This window comes from Mus caroli, unplaced genomic scaffold (assembly GCF_978045245.1).
Source record: "Mus caroli unplaced genomic scaffold, Mus_caroli_1 scaffold_16, whole genome shotgun sequence".
Lineage (NCBI taxonomy): Eukaryota > Metazoa > Chordata > Mammalia > Rodentia > Muridae > Mus > Mus caroli.
Genome location: NW_028227271.1, coordinates 97,453,243 through 97,468,589, shown reverse-complemented (window position 1 = coordinate 97,468,589; position 15,347 = coordinate 97,453,243). Strand labels below are relative to the sequence as shown.

General features: G+C 44.4%; 1 protein-coding gene and 1 long non-coding RNA gene across 3 annotated transcripts in view; one reads left to right on the top strand and one right to left on the bottom strand.

The window, feature by feature from the left end:
• Lifr (LIF receptor subunit alpha) overlaps positions 1–15,347 on the top strand; it is a 110,655-nt gene that overhangs the window by 27,066 nt on the left and 68,242 nt on the right. The window contains exon 1 of one of the 2 annotated variants that reach the window (XM_021183148.3): positions 14,050–14,316. The exons of the other annotated variant lie outside the window; for it this stretch is intronic. The gene's annotated coding sequence lies outside the window, so the exon portion shown is untranslated. Of the gene's footprint in view, positions 1–14,049; positions 14,317–15,347 lie in introns of those variants that run through there. 2 annotated transcript variants of the gene reach the window in all.
• On the bottom strand, positions 11,741–13,922 carry LOC147000813 (uncharacterized). Its single transcript, XR_015045530.1, has 2 exons — positions 13,425–13,922; positions 11,741–12,658 (listed from the first exon to the last, which is right to left on the bottom strand). It is a non-coding gene; the product is annotated as an uncharacterized LOC147000813 (long non-coding RNA).

Genomic DNA, 15,347 nt, shown 5'->3' with positions numbered 1-15,347 from the left:
TTGGAACTGTGTGAAGCAGAGTAGCAATGCCTTGAGAGCTCTGAGCTAAGGGACTCTGTCTTGATTACCTTGTAAGCATTTTAAGTGGAAGATGGTGAGAGCGTTGGGTAAGCAGGACAATAGAGGCTTTGTGAATTTACATTTCCATGTCCAAGAATGCATTCATTTACATATGCAAATAATAGGGCCGGGGGACTGGGGAGGAACGTTTGACACTGTTTCATTGTAACTATTGAATGGATGAAGCGATCAACAGGAACCTACTCAATTAATAGATCTTGAAAAATAAGTTGTCTGACACTAACTCCCTTTACCCTTCTTTTGCTAGGTCTCCATTCTAGAAACAATAGCTAACATTGGCTGGTGGCTGACTGCACACTGGAGTGTGGTCTTAAGTCTCTCATTTAATTGTCATGACAATGACCCAGAGATAAAGCCCAACGTTATCCCCAGTGTTTTGATGCAGAATGCATACTAGAAAGTCTCCTGGTCTCCTGACCTGGGATCACCCAGTTAGTAAGCAGAATTAAGAGTCCTCCTTGGGCGCAGATTTTAGCTCACAAATTCTCATTGACTCCTTTTCCAAAAACAAGGTCACCAACAACACAAACATCTGGCTCGTCTGAATGGAGAAATCAGTTGTGCATTACACATTAATCTCTCGTGAGTTGGTCTGTATGACTCCATTCTCTAGGGCTCCATTCTCTTCCAGTGAACTAATAAAATAATCCAAACTGCAAAGCCAGCTGTGGATCAAGGGCTAGACCACAAGGAGGATGGTGGGAGAGGAGGTTAGAAAGGAAGCAGAAGCTAAACTGTGCAGATCTTGAGAGTGTGTAGACATACTGAATTGTTTCCTAATGCAAAAAGTAGACCTGCTTAGAAAGTGATACTGGGGTGATACTCTAATAATGATTATTGAGTATATATAAGAGTCTTACATAGATGGTTTGAATAATTTATCCTCTTTAATAATACAAAAAGATAGAGGAGGCTTAAGCTATAGCAATAAAACAATGTGTTAGTAAATAACACAATCCTTTGTTTATGCACAGAATTGAACATAGTCCGAGGTATTCCAGGGCCAAGCCCTGCAGGCGCAGAGCAATTAACTTTAACCTTTGTCTTCACTTGAGAAGTTAAAGTTTCAGGTCAGGAAACACAATAGCAGGCTACAGTTAAGTGACTTTGACCTTGGGGTCTCCCTTTTGAGATGTTAAAGTTTCAGGAAAAGAAGCACATTAAAAGAAATCTTGATGCAGTGTCCACCCCCAAACTTTCCAGAGTTGTTTCAAGGAGACATTGCTTCCCACCTAACACTAGCAAATCATTGTTTAATATTTCCACTCATACATTAAAATTATATCATAACATAATACTGTGCTAAAAAATTCATGATGCCTCATATTTGACCCTGAACTGTGTATAACTCAACTCCTAGGGCAAAAGAGAGGGAGATTGGAGCGTATTATTTGTTTCCTGAGAACATTCCTCACGTCATGGTAACTGGCTATGGATATGGTCAGTAGGCTCTGAACCTGATCACTGATTTTGTGACTAACTATATTTAAAACTTATCCTTTGAAGATCATGTCCTAGTCTGAACCCATGTTCTGAAGTGACCTGAACTTGAACAACTTAGATACACAGCATCTATAAATGTGGCCCATTCAGAAAGCACCAGGGCTCATTCATTTAAAGTTTCCGATTCTTAGTTCACAGTATGATGCATAAAAGATAATTTAATTAAATATCTTTTGAGTGAATTATTAAAGGTATAATTGCATAGATAATTGTGGTAATTATTTATCCTCATGAAAAAGTTAATTATATGACAAAGAAGATGTTATGCCAAATCAAGATAAATTCTAAGGATAACAATGTCTTAGACATAAACAAAATTCCTTTTTTTTTTCTTTTTGTTCTGACAAGATTTAACAAGTTAGGTCTATTTTGGTCCAAATTATACATACTGAAGGAAATAGCATCTTTTGGATGAAATGGATAATGTTATTGAGTAATTTTGTCCTTCAAGAACTTGGATAAGTTAGTGAGAATTAGGCAAGTCACTTAATCTCCTTGTTTTTTTGTCCCCTGGACTAAGAAATCTCTAGGGTTGTTTTCAGTTTGCAAGTGTCTGTGAACCTATTCATTTATAAATATGATGCTTTGTGCTTTTCAAAAAATTTCCACATTGGAAAACTGCATAATCTTCATTATAAACCCAGGTCTCAGTCCAGCCTGAAAGGCCCCAGGAAAGCACAGATTCCAGAGTGTTTTGCAAGAATATCTTCGCTCATTAAAGAATGTTCCTGAGAGAAAACAAGAGCCCTGTGAGCAGATTTCCCCACAGAGCAGCTGTGAAAGAGCCCTTCACTGAGGCTATGAATCTCATCAACAACAGTACTCAGGGTGAGACCATGGGCGGGCCCTTTATATAACTAACATTACACCTTTAGTAATCTCTAGGTATATAGCCATGCTCCAACGCTTGTCTGTATGCTTATGAAGGGCAACTACTCCTCCTAGTATTTACTTAGACTAATTCATTTTATACCAACTATTCTCTTTACCAGAACCTTAAAGGCTAACAAGTTGAAACAAAACATGTTTCACTTGCTTAGAGTTCTAGATCTGATTTTGAATAAATGGTTTGGGTCTTGAATCTTTTCTTACAGTTATTCATTCTTCAGAGTGTCATCTAGGACTGGAAAAAGTTGGGATGACCCAAGACAAGCTGACATACTGAGTGGCTGCTGTGTGCTATGAGATTAGGGACTAAGGGAGACTAAATAACACTGGCGTGCTGCTGGTCTTACCCATCCAACAGTCACTCTGGGTAGAATGTAATGGGGACTTGAATAGAAGCAGAGGCCAAAGAGGAAGGTGGTATTTGATCTCATCTCAAAGAATAGGCTTTTGCTAAGTAAAGTAGGAGGAGATAGTCTCCGGTTGGACTATGGAATTGCGGGTGTGCTATCTATCAGCGTGCCTGCCCAGATTATAAGGCAAGCATTAGGCGGATGGTAGGTGGTTATTAGAAGGTTCTGAGTGCTGTGCTATGACAGAGCACAGGCGTCTGCTGCTCTGTAGGCAATAAGGAGCCACTTGGCTTTGACTACGGGGTGTTACTCTGATGATGGAACATCAGACAGTAGGCTAAGTGAGAGGAATGAGAAATTAAACCAGGATAGCTCGAGTGACAAATTCAAAGAGTGGCAGTGTGGCAGATGCCATGAGATGGGTGCCAAGAGTTCCCCTTCAAGAATAATGGCCTTACTATTCAAGTTACTGGGAAGGCTGCCAGCAAAGATCCCTCAGCTGTCGACTCCCTTCACCCCAGGCCACGCCTCCGTCCTCCCAGGGTTTTGCCGGATGATTGATTACTGTTTGGGGTATGGAGGACTCTGCCTTTCATCACAGCCCAGGACAGCTCTAGGGGTCATCCCAGCTATAAAACTCAAGGCTCTGCCTGTCGCCATGACCTTTCTTTGCCAGATCTTGTCTTATCCCCTTTCTCCATGACACACTTCACTGGGAACATTTCTTTTTTTTTTTTTTTTTTGGTTTTTGAGACAGGGTTTCTCTGTAAAGCCCTGGCTGTCCTGGAATTCCCTTTGTAGACCAGGCTGGCCTCGAACTCAGAAATTCACCTGCCTCTGCCTCCCGCATTTCTTAAAAAAAAAACCTCTACACAAGTGTCTGCCTGGGAGACAATGTCTTGAGAAATCCCTGTAGCATCGCAACTGAAGCCCAGGTGAACAGGCCTCGAGGCTGGGATGCAGCAAGTGATGGACGCTTAAATAGTGATGGCTGGTGCTCCTCCTTCTCAGCACCTAGAATGATGCTCATCACAACCAGCCAGATCTCTCACTAGGACAACTGCAACAGGCAATAGTTTCTCTTACTCACCCTTCCAGTCCCTTCGACATAGACTGGACCAGGAGGATTTGTCTTTCAAACACCCCCATTATGTACGGAGAAAATGAAAAATCTGAGAGGCTAAGAATCTTCTACCTAATCTGGTCCCCAGATATCCTTCAGTCTTTATTCTTCATGCCTGCTAGGTTCCAGGTAGGCTCTTCTGGCAGGGCTAGAACTCGCTCAGCACCCGCTTGCTTAATGCTCCAGATATTCTCATGGATGCTGCTCTCATGCCATGCAGCCCTCTCTGCCTCAAGCTATCCCATTTGAAACAGCAAGCCCGTCATTATTCTTTAAATGTACTTCATTTCCTCTCCAGAAATGCTCGTTTCAAGTCGATAATGATTTGTCATTCACCTTTGTGTTTATGTGTTGTCAGTGTCTCTCTTTGGAGCACAGGTCATAAGTGACAGAGCCATGTGAACCCCTTAGCTTTTGTGTCCCTGGCCAGGCACATGTTGAGTCCAGGAGTTAGTGTAAGGCTGGGGCGTAGAAAAAGTGTGTTTTCAGCAGAGAATGAGATTCCAACTTTGAACGTGTTGAGTGTAAACAGTCTTTACAGCAGTCAGAGCTGATGTTTACAAGACAGTTACCAGTTCAGTTTCCTTGGAAAAGATAGAGAGGTGTAAAGGTCTTTAGAGTGAGTGAGCTATGGCCTATGTAGGGACAGTGCCTCCTTACTGCCATTGCTGGCTTGTCCTTTTGAAGAGCTTTTTGAATTAAAAAAAAAAGGATAGTATTCTTTCAATAAAACAAAAGCCAGTATGGGCAGGCTTAATAAAAGGAAAATTAATGACTAATCAAAAAAAAATGGATGAAAGTTGGGTGGCAGAGACACATGCCTCTAATCCCAGCACATAGGATGCAGAGGCAGTTGGATGTCTTGAGTTTGAGGCCAGCCTGATCTACAGAGTGAGTTCCAAGATAGAATGCTACACAGAAAAAAACCCTGTCTTGAACAACAACAACAACAAAAACCAAAAATCAAAACAACATAAAAAAAACAACGGCCAAAGGCAGGAGAGAAGGATCAGAAAGGACTCACTGTCTCGTCTAACTGGAGTCTGGAGGATCAGGCTGGATCATCTCCAAGGAGCCAAATGGTGACCCCACACTTTAGCTCTTCACGCCTCTCCTCTGCTCTTCTCTGCTCTGAGCTGACTAAATTACGGGGGAGACTCTTTCCAGAGGAGCCCTCCGACAGGTGGAGGAATTTCTTTATCCGCACACCCAGTGCCTCTTACTTGGGGCACCATTGTTTCTGATCAAGGGATAGTTTTCCCCAGATGATCAATGGTCTTTTCAATTTCCCCAGTGATTTCACCGTTGTGGCTTGGAATTAGCCATGGCCTGAGTATTTACGCTATGGAACTTGGTCAGTGCTACAAATAAAGGCTATCTTGCCTTGGAGACCTTGTGTCCTGGCACATCGCGTACTGGTCACATGACCACTCTGAAGGTTGGGTAGCTGTGGTGGTTTGAATGAGAACAGCTTGCAGTGTAAGTGGGGTCTCTCCATCTGTCTTACTTACTGTCAGGCGGATCGCATCGACAAAGTCAATGAATTTGTTGAATACTGAATTTAGAAGTCTAATGATGACACCATGTTTTTATCCTTTGTGCTTCCACATGAACATTATCATTTCTTCCTTTTGTCACATATGAAGGTGTTGCCTGTGTCCATCACAGTTTCTTGTGGTTGGACCCTGACCTTCCCTAGCTTTCCTTATAGCCATGTAGCCTTTGAGGACTTTCTATTCTTTTAAAATCTTTGTGGTGTTTCTGCATGAGAGGAATCGTCACTGGTCAAGCAGATGTATTGAAAGTTACACTGAAAAGCCGGGCGTGGTGGCGCACGCCTTTAATCCCAGCACTCGGGAGGCAGAGACAGGCGGATTTCTGAGTTCAAGGCCAGCCTGGTCTACAAAGTGAGCTCCAGGACAGCCAGGGCTACACAGAGAAACCCTGTCTCGAAAAGCAAAAAAAAAAAAAAAAAAAAAAAGAAAGTTACACTGAGAGAATACTGGTAGGGCTTTGTTCTTCAACTGAAATTCTTTTTAATTTCTAAAAGGGAGCAAACCTATAGTATTTCAATACTCAGACAAACCTGAGTATTGAAAAATCCAGTGAACCATAACAGCAAACAACCCAGGTGTAACTCTGTCAAGCTCCCCTGCTGCTAAATCACTTGGTGTGAAATTAAGACATAAATACAGAGAACAAACTAGTTCACTAAGCTTAGTGAAGGATCAAGGGATGTTCCTGACTTTAGCAGATTTTGAGTATAAAGTATGAAGATGTTTTCAAGTTGAAAAAAGAAAGAAAGAAAGAAAGAAAGAAAGAAAGAAAGAAAGAAAGAAAGAAAGAAAGAAAACCTTAGGGTCCACCAAAGGTGCATAACAGTGTGAGAGTCCCAGTCATGGATGGGGGATGGGAAAGGTCCTACTGAGAAACAATGCTGAGGTCAAAGAAACAGCAGTCCATCTCTGTTAACCTATAATAAATAGTATTTGAACCAGAGTGGAAGGATAGGTCAATCTGTAAAGGACCTGCCATGCATATGTAATGACCTCAGTCAGATTCCTAGCACTCACATAGCAACAACAACAGTAATAAAACTCCCCAAATAATAAAAATTGGGCATAGTGGTTTATACTTGCAATCCCCTTGCTAAGAAAGCAAGACAGGAGGATTCCTGGGACTCAATGGTTTACTGGTGTAGCCTCATTGGCAAGTCCCATATCACAGTGAGAGACCTGGTTTCAAAAAGTATGGTGGACAGAATGACACCCAAGGTTGACCTCTGTCCTTTGCACAATGTATGTGAACCACAAAAACATATAATCACATGCACATGCTGAGCTACACACACACACACACAAACACACATGCATGCACACCGAATATACTCATGCATGTACATATGTACCCCTACCTGAAGCAGGAATGCACAAGAGAAAAACAGTAGACTCTTACTAATGAAGACCAAGGAAAGGAACAAAATGCATTGTGGGTGGTTACTATTGTCAACTTGACAGCATCTAGAACCACCTAAGAGACATGGTCTGGGCATATCTGTAAGGGAGAGGTTGGTTAACTGAAGTGGGAAGATCCATCTTGAATGTAGGCTGAGGTATACCCTGGCCTTGAGTCCTGGGATTGCATACAAAGTAGAAAGTGGGCTGAGCAGCAACATTCATCCTTCTCAGCATCCTAACTGCAGATGCAGTGTGACAGCTGCCTCACTCTCCTGCTACTGTAATTTTCCCACCACTAAGGACTGTACCCCTCAGAGTGTGAGCTAAAATAAACCCTTTCTTTTTAAGGCTGCTCTACCACAGCAATGAGGCTAGTAACCAGCACCCGGACTAGAGAGACACAAAGGGATTCTGAGCATATCCTTTGGGAACAGCAAAGCTAGAACCTTTACATATAGCTACATCAAAGCGTTAACTGAACAGGCAGCTCCTTGTGAGAGCCTGGAGAACCTAGACGTGTTAGGAGGAGCGAGTGGCCAGCCATAACAGCCAGAACCCTACCTCCTGGGGTAGAGTCCAGAAGGCATTGGGAGAGTGAGTTGGAGGCCCAAATGCAGTGGTTTGAGTGGCTATGTCTCAGGCAAGTTACTGAACTTCTTTACCTTTGTAAAAAAAATAAAAACAAACACTCACACCTACCCACAGTACTACCACCACCACCAACTCATAAAGGCCAAATAAACAAAACCCAAAAAGAGATGGCGTCCCTCCCTCCAGTTGACTCCAGAGCTATAGGATGGAATTGGTACCTAAGAAGCCATGAGTGCCTGGTAAATATAAATGCTTATTACTGTTATTAAATGCTTGTGATTATTATCCAGCCACCAATGAGCCTGAGATCTGCTCTTAGCCAATGTCTTCTAAATCACTGTAGATAATGAGGAAGTCAGAATTCTCTTGCTGTGTATAAATTCTTTGTCGATCTGTTTCTTTGTGGTCTTGACTCTTCCTGTGTAGGAAGAGAACAGTGACTCTGGCAAAAATTGTGAGAGGAAGAGAATACCAGGTTAGTAAGCCATGAGTATGGCCTCTCACCCCAAGGGAGACACCCACAAAGCTGCGTTTCTTTCCTAATTTAAGACCAAGGAGGTTAGACTTGTGGATTCTAATGGCGTTCATCGTGCAGTTGGGCTTGGTCCGCAATTTGAGCATAAGATTTGGTGATTTAAACAAAAATATCCTGGGCATGCCAGAGAAAAGAAATTCCAAGCGACAGACTTTTCCTCTGAGAGCAGTGACCTCAGTTACCTTACGTGCCAGTGGGAAAACCAACCACACAAATGTCCCTGTTTACCAGAGCTGTCATAGTGATGGCCACTTTTGTTTTCCGATAGGGGACCAGGCGGTGTACTAGATTAGGTACCTGAAGAATTCCCAAGGGACAGTCCTGCTATTTAAATTAATTATTTAACTCAGCTCTATTTTCCAACCACCCAGTGTTTCAGTGACCTTGAGTCATGCCTACTGGCAAATGTGTAACCACGGAAAAGTCCTCAGAGTCGGAAACTGCAAACAAAAGTTCACTTTCTTACTGTTGCCTTTGGTTTTACAGAATAGTGAAGTCTGTGAATTAAGTGTATTAGTTAGAATAATATATTCGGGGATTTAAGGAATTTGGGTCAGGTTTTATATCAACCCCACTACCTTTTGCTGGGCCTCAGCTCAATCCTTTAATCTTCTGGCTTCTTGCTCCATCTGCAAGAGAGATGCCTCTGGCAAAGCACTAAGTGCAGCAGCTGAAGGAATAAATTAAATAATGGACTTAATATAACCACCGAGAATGGAGCAAATTGCTCTTTTGTGGGATCCATTAGCCCAGCTGAGAATATTAGCACAGGACTCTGAGTGTATGATTGATGTAAGAAGTAAGAAAGCATCCATTTTCATTCTGTGCTTTGCCCTGAAATGACATTGGTAACAGATAAATATGAAGGGGGAAGGAGAAGGGAGGAACAGAGAAGTGCTTGGTAAAGGAGGAAGAGGAGGAGGAGGGTCATAGGGAAGGGAGGAAGAGATGGGCTAAGACTGAGACAGGTTTGGAGACAACAGAAGAAAAGAGGAAGGAAGAGGAGGAGGAAGAGGAAGAGGAGAAGAAAGAAAGGAAGAAAGAAAGAAAAAGGAAAAAAAGGAAGGAAGAAAGAAAGAAAAAGGAAAGAAAGGAAGGAGGAAAGAAAGGAAGGAAGGAAGAAAGAAAGAAAAAGGAAAGAAAGGAAGAAAGAAAGAAAAAGGAAAGAAAGGAAGGAAGAAAGGAAGGAAGAAAGGAAGGAAGGAAGGAAGAAAGGAAGGAAGGGAGAGTGAGTGGGGAGAGAGAGGTGTGAGGAGAGAAAGCAGGCGGGTCAGAAAGTAGAGGCAGGTCAGAACTCAAGGATGCTAAGAAGAACAGGAAGGATGTGAAATGAAGATTCCAATCAGACCAATGCTCACTGGAACCCTGGAGGAAAGGAAGAGGGGATGAGGAAAGACAGGAAGGGTTTATTCCCCAAGGTTATCCCTGCCTTCCTTCAGAGGCTTTCTCAGCTTACTGCTTTCCCCCAATGAATCTTAAGTCGAGGCTTCTGGCTCAGGAACTTAGCTTTAACAACCTGAGGCAGTTAAACTTTCCCCAGTTTAAATGCTTGACCTACTAGACTGGTCTCTAGGAGCCTTGGGGTGATAGCAAAGAGTACAAGGAAGTGTAGGAAGAATATTCTGTAGGGATCTCAGCCATACCCACTCAGGACTCACATTCCCTCCCCCAGGCTTTGCCCTCTCTGGACAGCTGGCTGCTCTAACCACTACTCCACCCAGCACCTCCAACCACTACTCCACCCAGCACCTCTGTGCTCAGATGGTGCGTTTATCTAAAAGGACAACGATGCTGAGATTCATAGCATATATCACTTGTGTGTGACACAGATATGCCACGCATCTTTACAAAAGGACGTTGACACAGTGTGCACTAAAGGCAATGCACGGTGGGTAGTGGGTAGAGAAAAAATGTCTGGCCAAGGAAACTGTAGCAAAATTGACACAGTGATGTGTCACACTATAGCAATGAAGTTACTTGAGTTTTTTTCTGCCCAACAACCCTCCAAACTCATTGCTTTTAGTTATTCCCATTTCAGAGAAGGAAGCTGGGGGAAAGCTGCGTTTGGTTGGGCTTCAGTGACCAGTGAGAAAACAAAAACAAAACTCCAGTTGATTTTTTTTTTCCCAGACAGGGTTTCTCTGTGTAGCCCTGGCTGTCCTGGAACTCACTCTGTACACCAGGCTGGCCTCGAACTCAGAAATCCCCCTGCCTCTGCCTCCCGAGTGCTGGGATTAAAGGCATGTGCCACCACGCCCGGCATAAATACTCTTTTGACAAGGTTCTTTAACGAGTTTGGCCCAGGAATAACTTTCTCCTAAGTGAAACTATGATTTCTTTTACTAGACAGCGAGAGTTATGGGAACTCCCACTTCCCCTACTTCATGGTTATGGGGAAGCTTGGAGTTTAATTTTGTATTTACATCCTATTACTTGCCTCAACCAGGTGTATTATTATTATTATTATTATTATACTTTTAAATGTTTGTCTTCCTATGTAAACTTCGTTTTGGAAGAAAGCACAGTACAAATAATCAGAGTACAAACAAAATACAATTCAGTCAGTGCCCTGCTAGAGATGTGATGAGTTACCAACATATAGATGTGATACCTCTGAAGCCATTTTAACTGAAAGAGAATATATTTTAGACAGGATTCTGGGAAGATACTTTGTTTCATGGTGTTTATTGCTTTTAAACAAACAAACAAACAAACAAACAAAAAAAAACAAAAAAAAACCATGTCCCTTAAATAGCATTCCAAACCACTTTGGGAAAGGAATATCAAATCTCGAGCAAATGAGCTGATTACCCTCATATGTCTTCTTACAGGGATCTAATTAAAGTTTTGAATCTTGTCCAAAACTGTGCTCTGAAATAAACCAATTTAAATCTACATTCATCTGTCAGACTGAAAATGAGGAGTGGTTTCAGCCACTTCAACCATTCACCAGTGAATAACTGTGCTTAATTTGTAGATTCTTATCTGGTTCCAACAGTTCTTCCAGGAAGACAGCATACCTTCCTTGTCTTGCTGACTGACAAGCTCTATACATATGAGGTCATTCATCAAGAGAGGCTGTCTGAAGGGCCACGATGATGCTGAGATTAAAAAACAAACCTCCTGACATCTCTGCTTTGCTGCTGTTTTTTGTTCTGCGAATGACAAAGCCTTTTAATCCTAGAATGCTTATTATGGGTTATCATCATTATTATTTTTTTAAATTCCTATAGAGAAGAGTGGAGGAGGAAGAGGAGAAGGAGGGAGAGGAGGAAGAGAAAGAAGAGGAGGGGCAAGAGGAGGAGGAATAAATAAAACAAAAAGGCAGGGAGACTAGACAATTGCCGGGCAGAAGAGCATGAGTATTCACCATAGAGTAATGAGATGAGAAGAAAGCATCGAGTGTGAGGCCTCCGTATCTCACTGCCTTGTATCTATTCCATATCAGCTTGCCAAATAACTGACCCTTTTACCTCTAATTATGTGATTTATTATCTCGATGTCATTATTTGTCTGTCAGACGTTTATGAAGATGTGTCAGGCTCTTCATATTATGCCATTTAAATAGCAAACAAACAGTATAGCATCTCATGAAAATGCAATCCATAGATATTATATAGAGTGATATTTAAAAACACACTGGATCCAGAAAAAGGAGACAAAAATGGGGTCCATCCACGGCACTTGCAATTGAGCTGTGACTCCTGGTTAATTTACTTTTTTTTTTTTTTCACAAGAGATAAAAAGAATTGACTTGCCTCTGGCATCACTAATGGCAGAGTCCTAGCAAACGCCTTCACATGAGTTATGGACTGGTCCCATGTGGTTTCTTTATAACAAATGGTATCTATCTTATGTAAATATGAAGCCATTCTTTCTCCTAGAGAAGTGTGCATACTGCAGTTCTTCTAGACATTCCACGGGATCATGAAAGCGTTACGGAATTCAACAACTTGTGACGAATTTCCCAAGCTCTTTCCTGTGAAATGGGCACACACGAAGCGGGTTTTTTTGTGATGGGCAAGCTTCCAGATAGCTTTTCTCCGTCCCCATACGAGAAAACCTAGGCAGTATGTTTATACGGTCCTCTGTGCTTTGTACAGTTTATAATGGTAACCTAACTTAACCACTATGGCCGAGACAGAGGCCTCTTTCTGGCTGCCCGACCTCTCTGTTCCCCCAGGTGCTGAGTGGTTCTGGACCGTGTTGGATATTCTCATTTGTTTTGTTTTGTTTGCTCTTTTAAGAGGGACACCCAAACTGCACAAACTTCAGGCCCCACGAAACTTGTATCTGTTCCTACATGTGGGAACAGAACTCAGTTCACAGGTGTGTTATCAGGATTAAATAGTAAATTCATATCAAGAGAGCAAGGCCACAGGGGCCAGCATTCTATGCAAGGTGAAAATCATGTGGTTGTCTTATCTGAGGTTTATTTATCTATTTTTTTCCATGCAAAAGGATGCTAGGTCCTGGACAACGAGGCTGTGCCGTGCTTTTCATGGACTCTAGATATGTTTGAGTCGCTTTAGTTATTAAACATTAAACATTCTTATTTTGCTTACCATAGGTACAAAGACAGCAATATTAATCTATATTAAAACACTTGAATCTATTTTTTTCTTCTGACCTGAAAACAAACAAAAATACTTTTGTTAGCTCCTAAAAGTTCTGTGAGCCATAGGTGCTGTGTCTAATAGAAAAGACAGAATTCTGCAATATGAATACTAAATCTCTCAAGTTGTGGGAAAGAATGGGGATAAAGGAAAAGCAATATGGTCCAACTTAAATGGGGGAGGGTTCAGTACACAGTCCAGAAACAGTCATGGACAGCAGGAGACACTTCATGTTCAAAATATGCACTTCAGTGGAGTTGGTCACTAGGATACTCTTAGAGACGTTATTTTGAAAGATGTTATTAAGAATTTATTTTTCTGCAGTCTATTTTCAGGTGTCTTGCTGCCCATTTTGGAGTTACATTATTAACGGGGGATATTTATTTTAGAAAATAAGCTTTATCCTGCCGATTTGCAAATTGCTGTAGATTCTAAAGTCTAGAATTTCAGTCAAAGGTCCCTCACAAACTCCTTGGCCCTGGCGCACCAGATAAATCACATCTGAAAACAAACAAGCGGCTCCCTATGGAAGGTGTGTCTGCACAGCCATGTGACTGCGTGCCAGTGGCTCCGTCTGGCACATTTCTGAACTTTGCAAAATTAATTGTGCTAAAGAGAACACCATCAAACGCGTCCGGCACAGAGCGTAAACATCTTCAAACCACGACTCTGCGCCATAAAACACTCCTACCAATTTCATTTGGTGTATTACTCTGGGAGGAACACCGAGGCCAAGTGAAACTGCGGAAATGGGAACAATGCACGGAGGAAAAATCTCACCCCATTAAGGGATCCGTTTCTTCTCTGCACAAATAAGCCCACCACGCCTCAGAGGCACGACTAGATGGCTCCAGGATGTTCTCAGTTGCCCCCGCAGGCCCTCAGGAGCTGAGAGGTCCCCTCACCAAGAAAGTAGGGGAACTGAGTGGCTGCGCCCCGGCCTTGGGGGCAGTTTAGGTAATGCACAAAATCAGAAAGAAAGGAAAAAAAAACCCGCAGAAATTGGCGTCCGTGTGCCTTTTCGGGGCGACACGAGTTTCCTCCTCCGCGCACGGCTTGCAAAGTGCAGTGACAGCGGTTTGGGAGCCGCGCTGCTTCCCGCAGGGCCGCCTGGGCTCCGCTGGCCTTTCCGGAGGCTTTGCACCCGCAGGGCCGCCGCGCTCTCGCCCGCCGCTCGGTGACCTTGCAAGGCTGGCCGCGCGACCGGAGTCTCGGCAGAGGCACCTCCCTGGGCGCCGGGCCCGCGCGCGACCCAGCGGCTCCGACTCACGCGCGGCCTCGCGGGCCCGCGTCCCGGTGCGCGCGGCAGGGCCGGCGGAGAAGGCTGCGGGGGCGCGCGGGGCGGGGCCTGGGCGGGGCCTGGGTGCTGCGCCCCCCGCCGAGCTCCTCGCAGGCGCCGCCTCCGGGCGCGCAGTCTGCGCCGGAGCGTCTCGGCAGTGGCCGCGGCCGTTATCGTCGCCTGGCTCTGCGGTGGCTCGCGGGGTTGGGAGAAGGTAGCGGCGGCCGGTCGTCGGTGGCCGCTAGAGCCGGCCTGCAAGGGGACAGGGGCGCCAGGACGACGGCTGCTACCACCGGACTGCTCCTTCACGACTGCAGTCCGGTGCTGCAGGGTCCGGGCTGCCCCGGGGCGGCGGCCGACTGGGATGGCAAGATAGCGGCGCGGGAGCGGCCGGTGAGTGCGGGGGCGCGGCGCGGCGCGGCGCGGCGCGGCAGCCCGGAGCGCGTGCGGGGGGCGCGTCCCCGGCTCTGGGGCAACGCCACTCGGGCTCGCGCCGTCCGTGCCAGCCGAGGGGTCAACCCTGCAGCCCGCGCCCACACGGGCTACACCGCGGGAAACTTGTGCGGCGCGAAGGGCACTGAGTTCCAAGGCCAGAGGTTACCAGGGGGATGGGCAGGACCTTTAATTCCCCATTCGGAGTTGCGACCTGCCAGATGGTTTCCTGCCCCTAAACCTCAGCGCTTCAGAAAAGTAGTTCCTCGTCCTTTCTGTTTTGATGGTGCATTTGACTGACCTGTCTGTAGTTCTAGGTGCTTGTGTCCGAAGGCGCTAAACTTATTAAACTCCCAAGTTAAAGTGTAGGCAAGCAAAGTTAGGCTTCCTAATGGTTGGTTGGCTTTCCGGATGTGTTGTCTAAAGCACAAAGCTGGGATCGTGGACTCAGACGCACAGAAAACTGCACAGCAAGTGTTGTGAACTTACACAGGAGCTTGAGTTGTGTGATTCTAGCCCCCACTTCAGCTGCCAAGACACACGAATCTTTCGTTTACACTAGGGTTATCTTTGGGTCCTTTTCTGTAGGTGTGTTTAATGCAGTCAGATACTGAAAGGACACGTGCGCTGTGACTGATTGACAGTTACATGGGAATGCATTCTTTGCGTTTACTTTGTTTCTTTAAAGTGGGTTTTCAGCAGAACTTTGAGTTTAAACTTTGCCATCCAATGTCTTCCCTTGCACATTTAACCCAGCAAATAATATTTGCTTAGAGTTGACCTGACTTTACGTTAGTCAGGAGTTCAAAAGCGGTGCCCACGTTATATTTAAAGCACCGCCCCCAGTGAAAAACTAAAGCATTTGTTTATTGCAACTGATGCCGTCCCCTCCCCTTGCAGGATTATCTTGACACAGATCTGAAGTCACACTCCACTAGGAGCAGAGGCTCCTGGGGTAAGACTGGCAGAGGGAAGCGAATCTCAGCATAGCT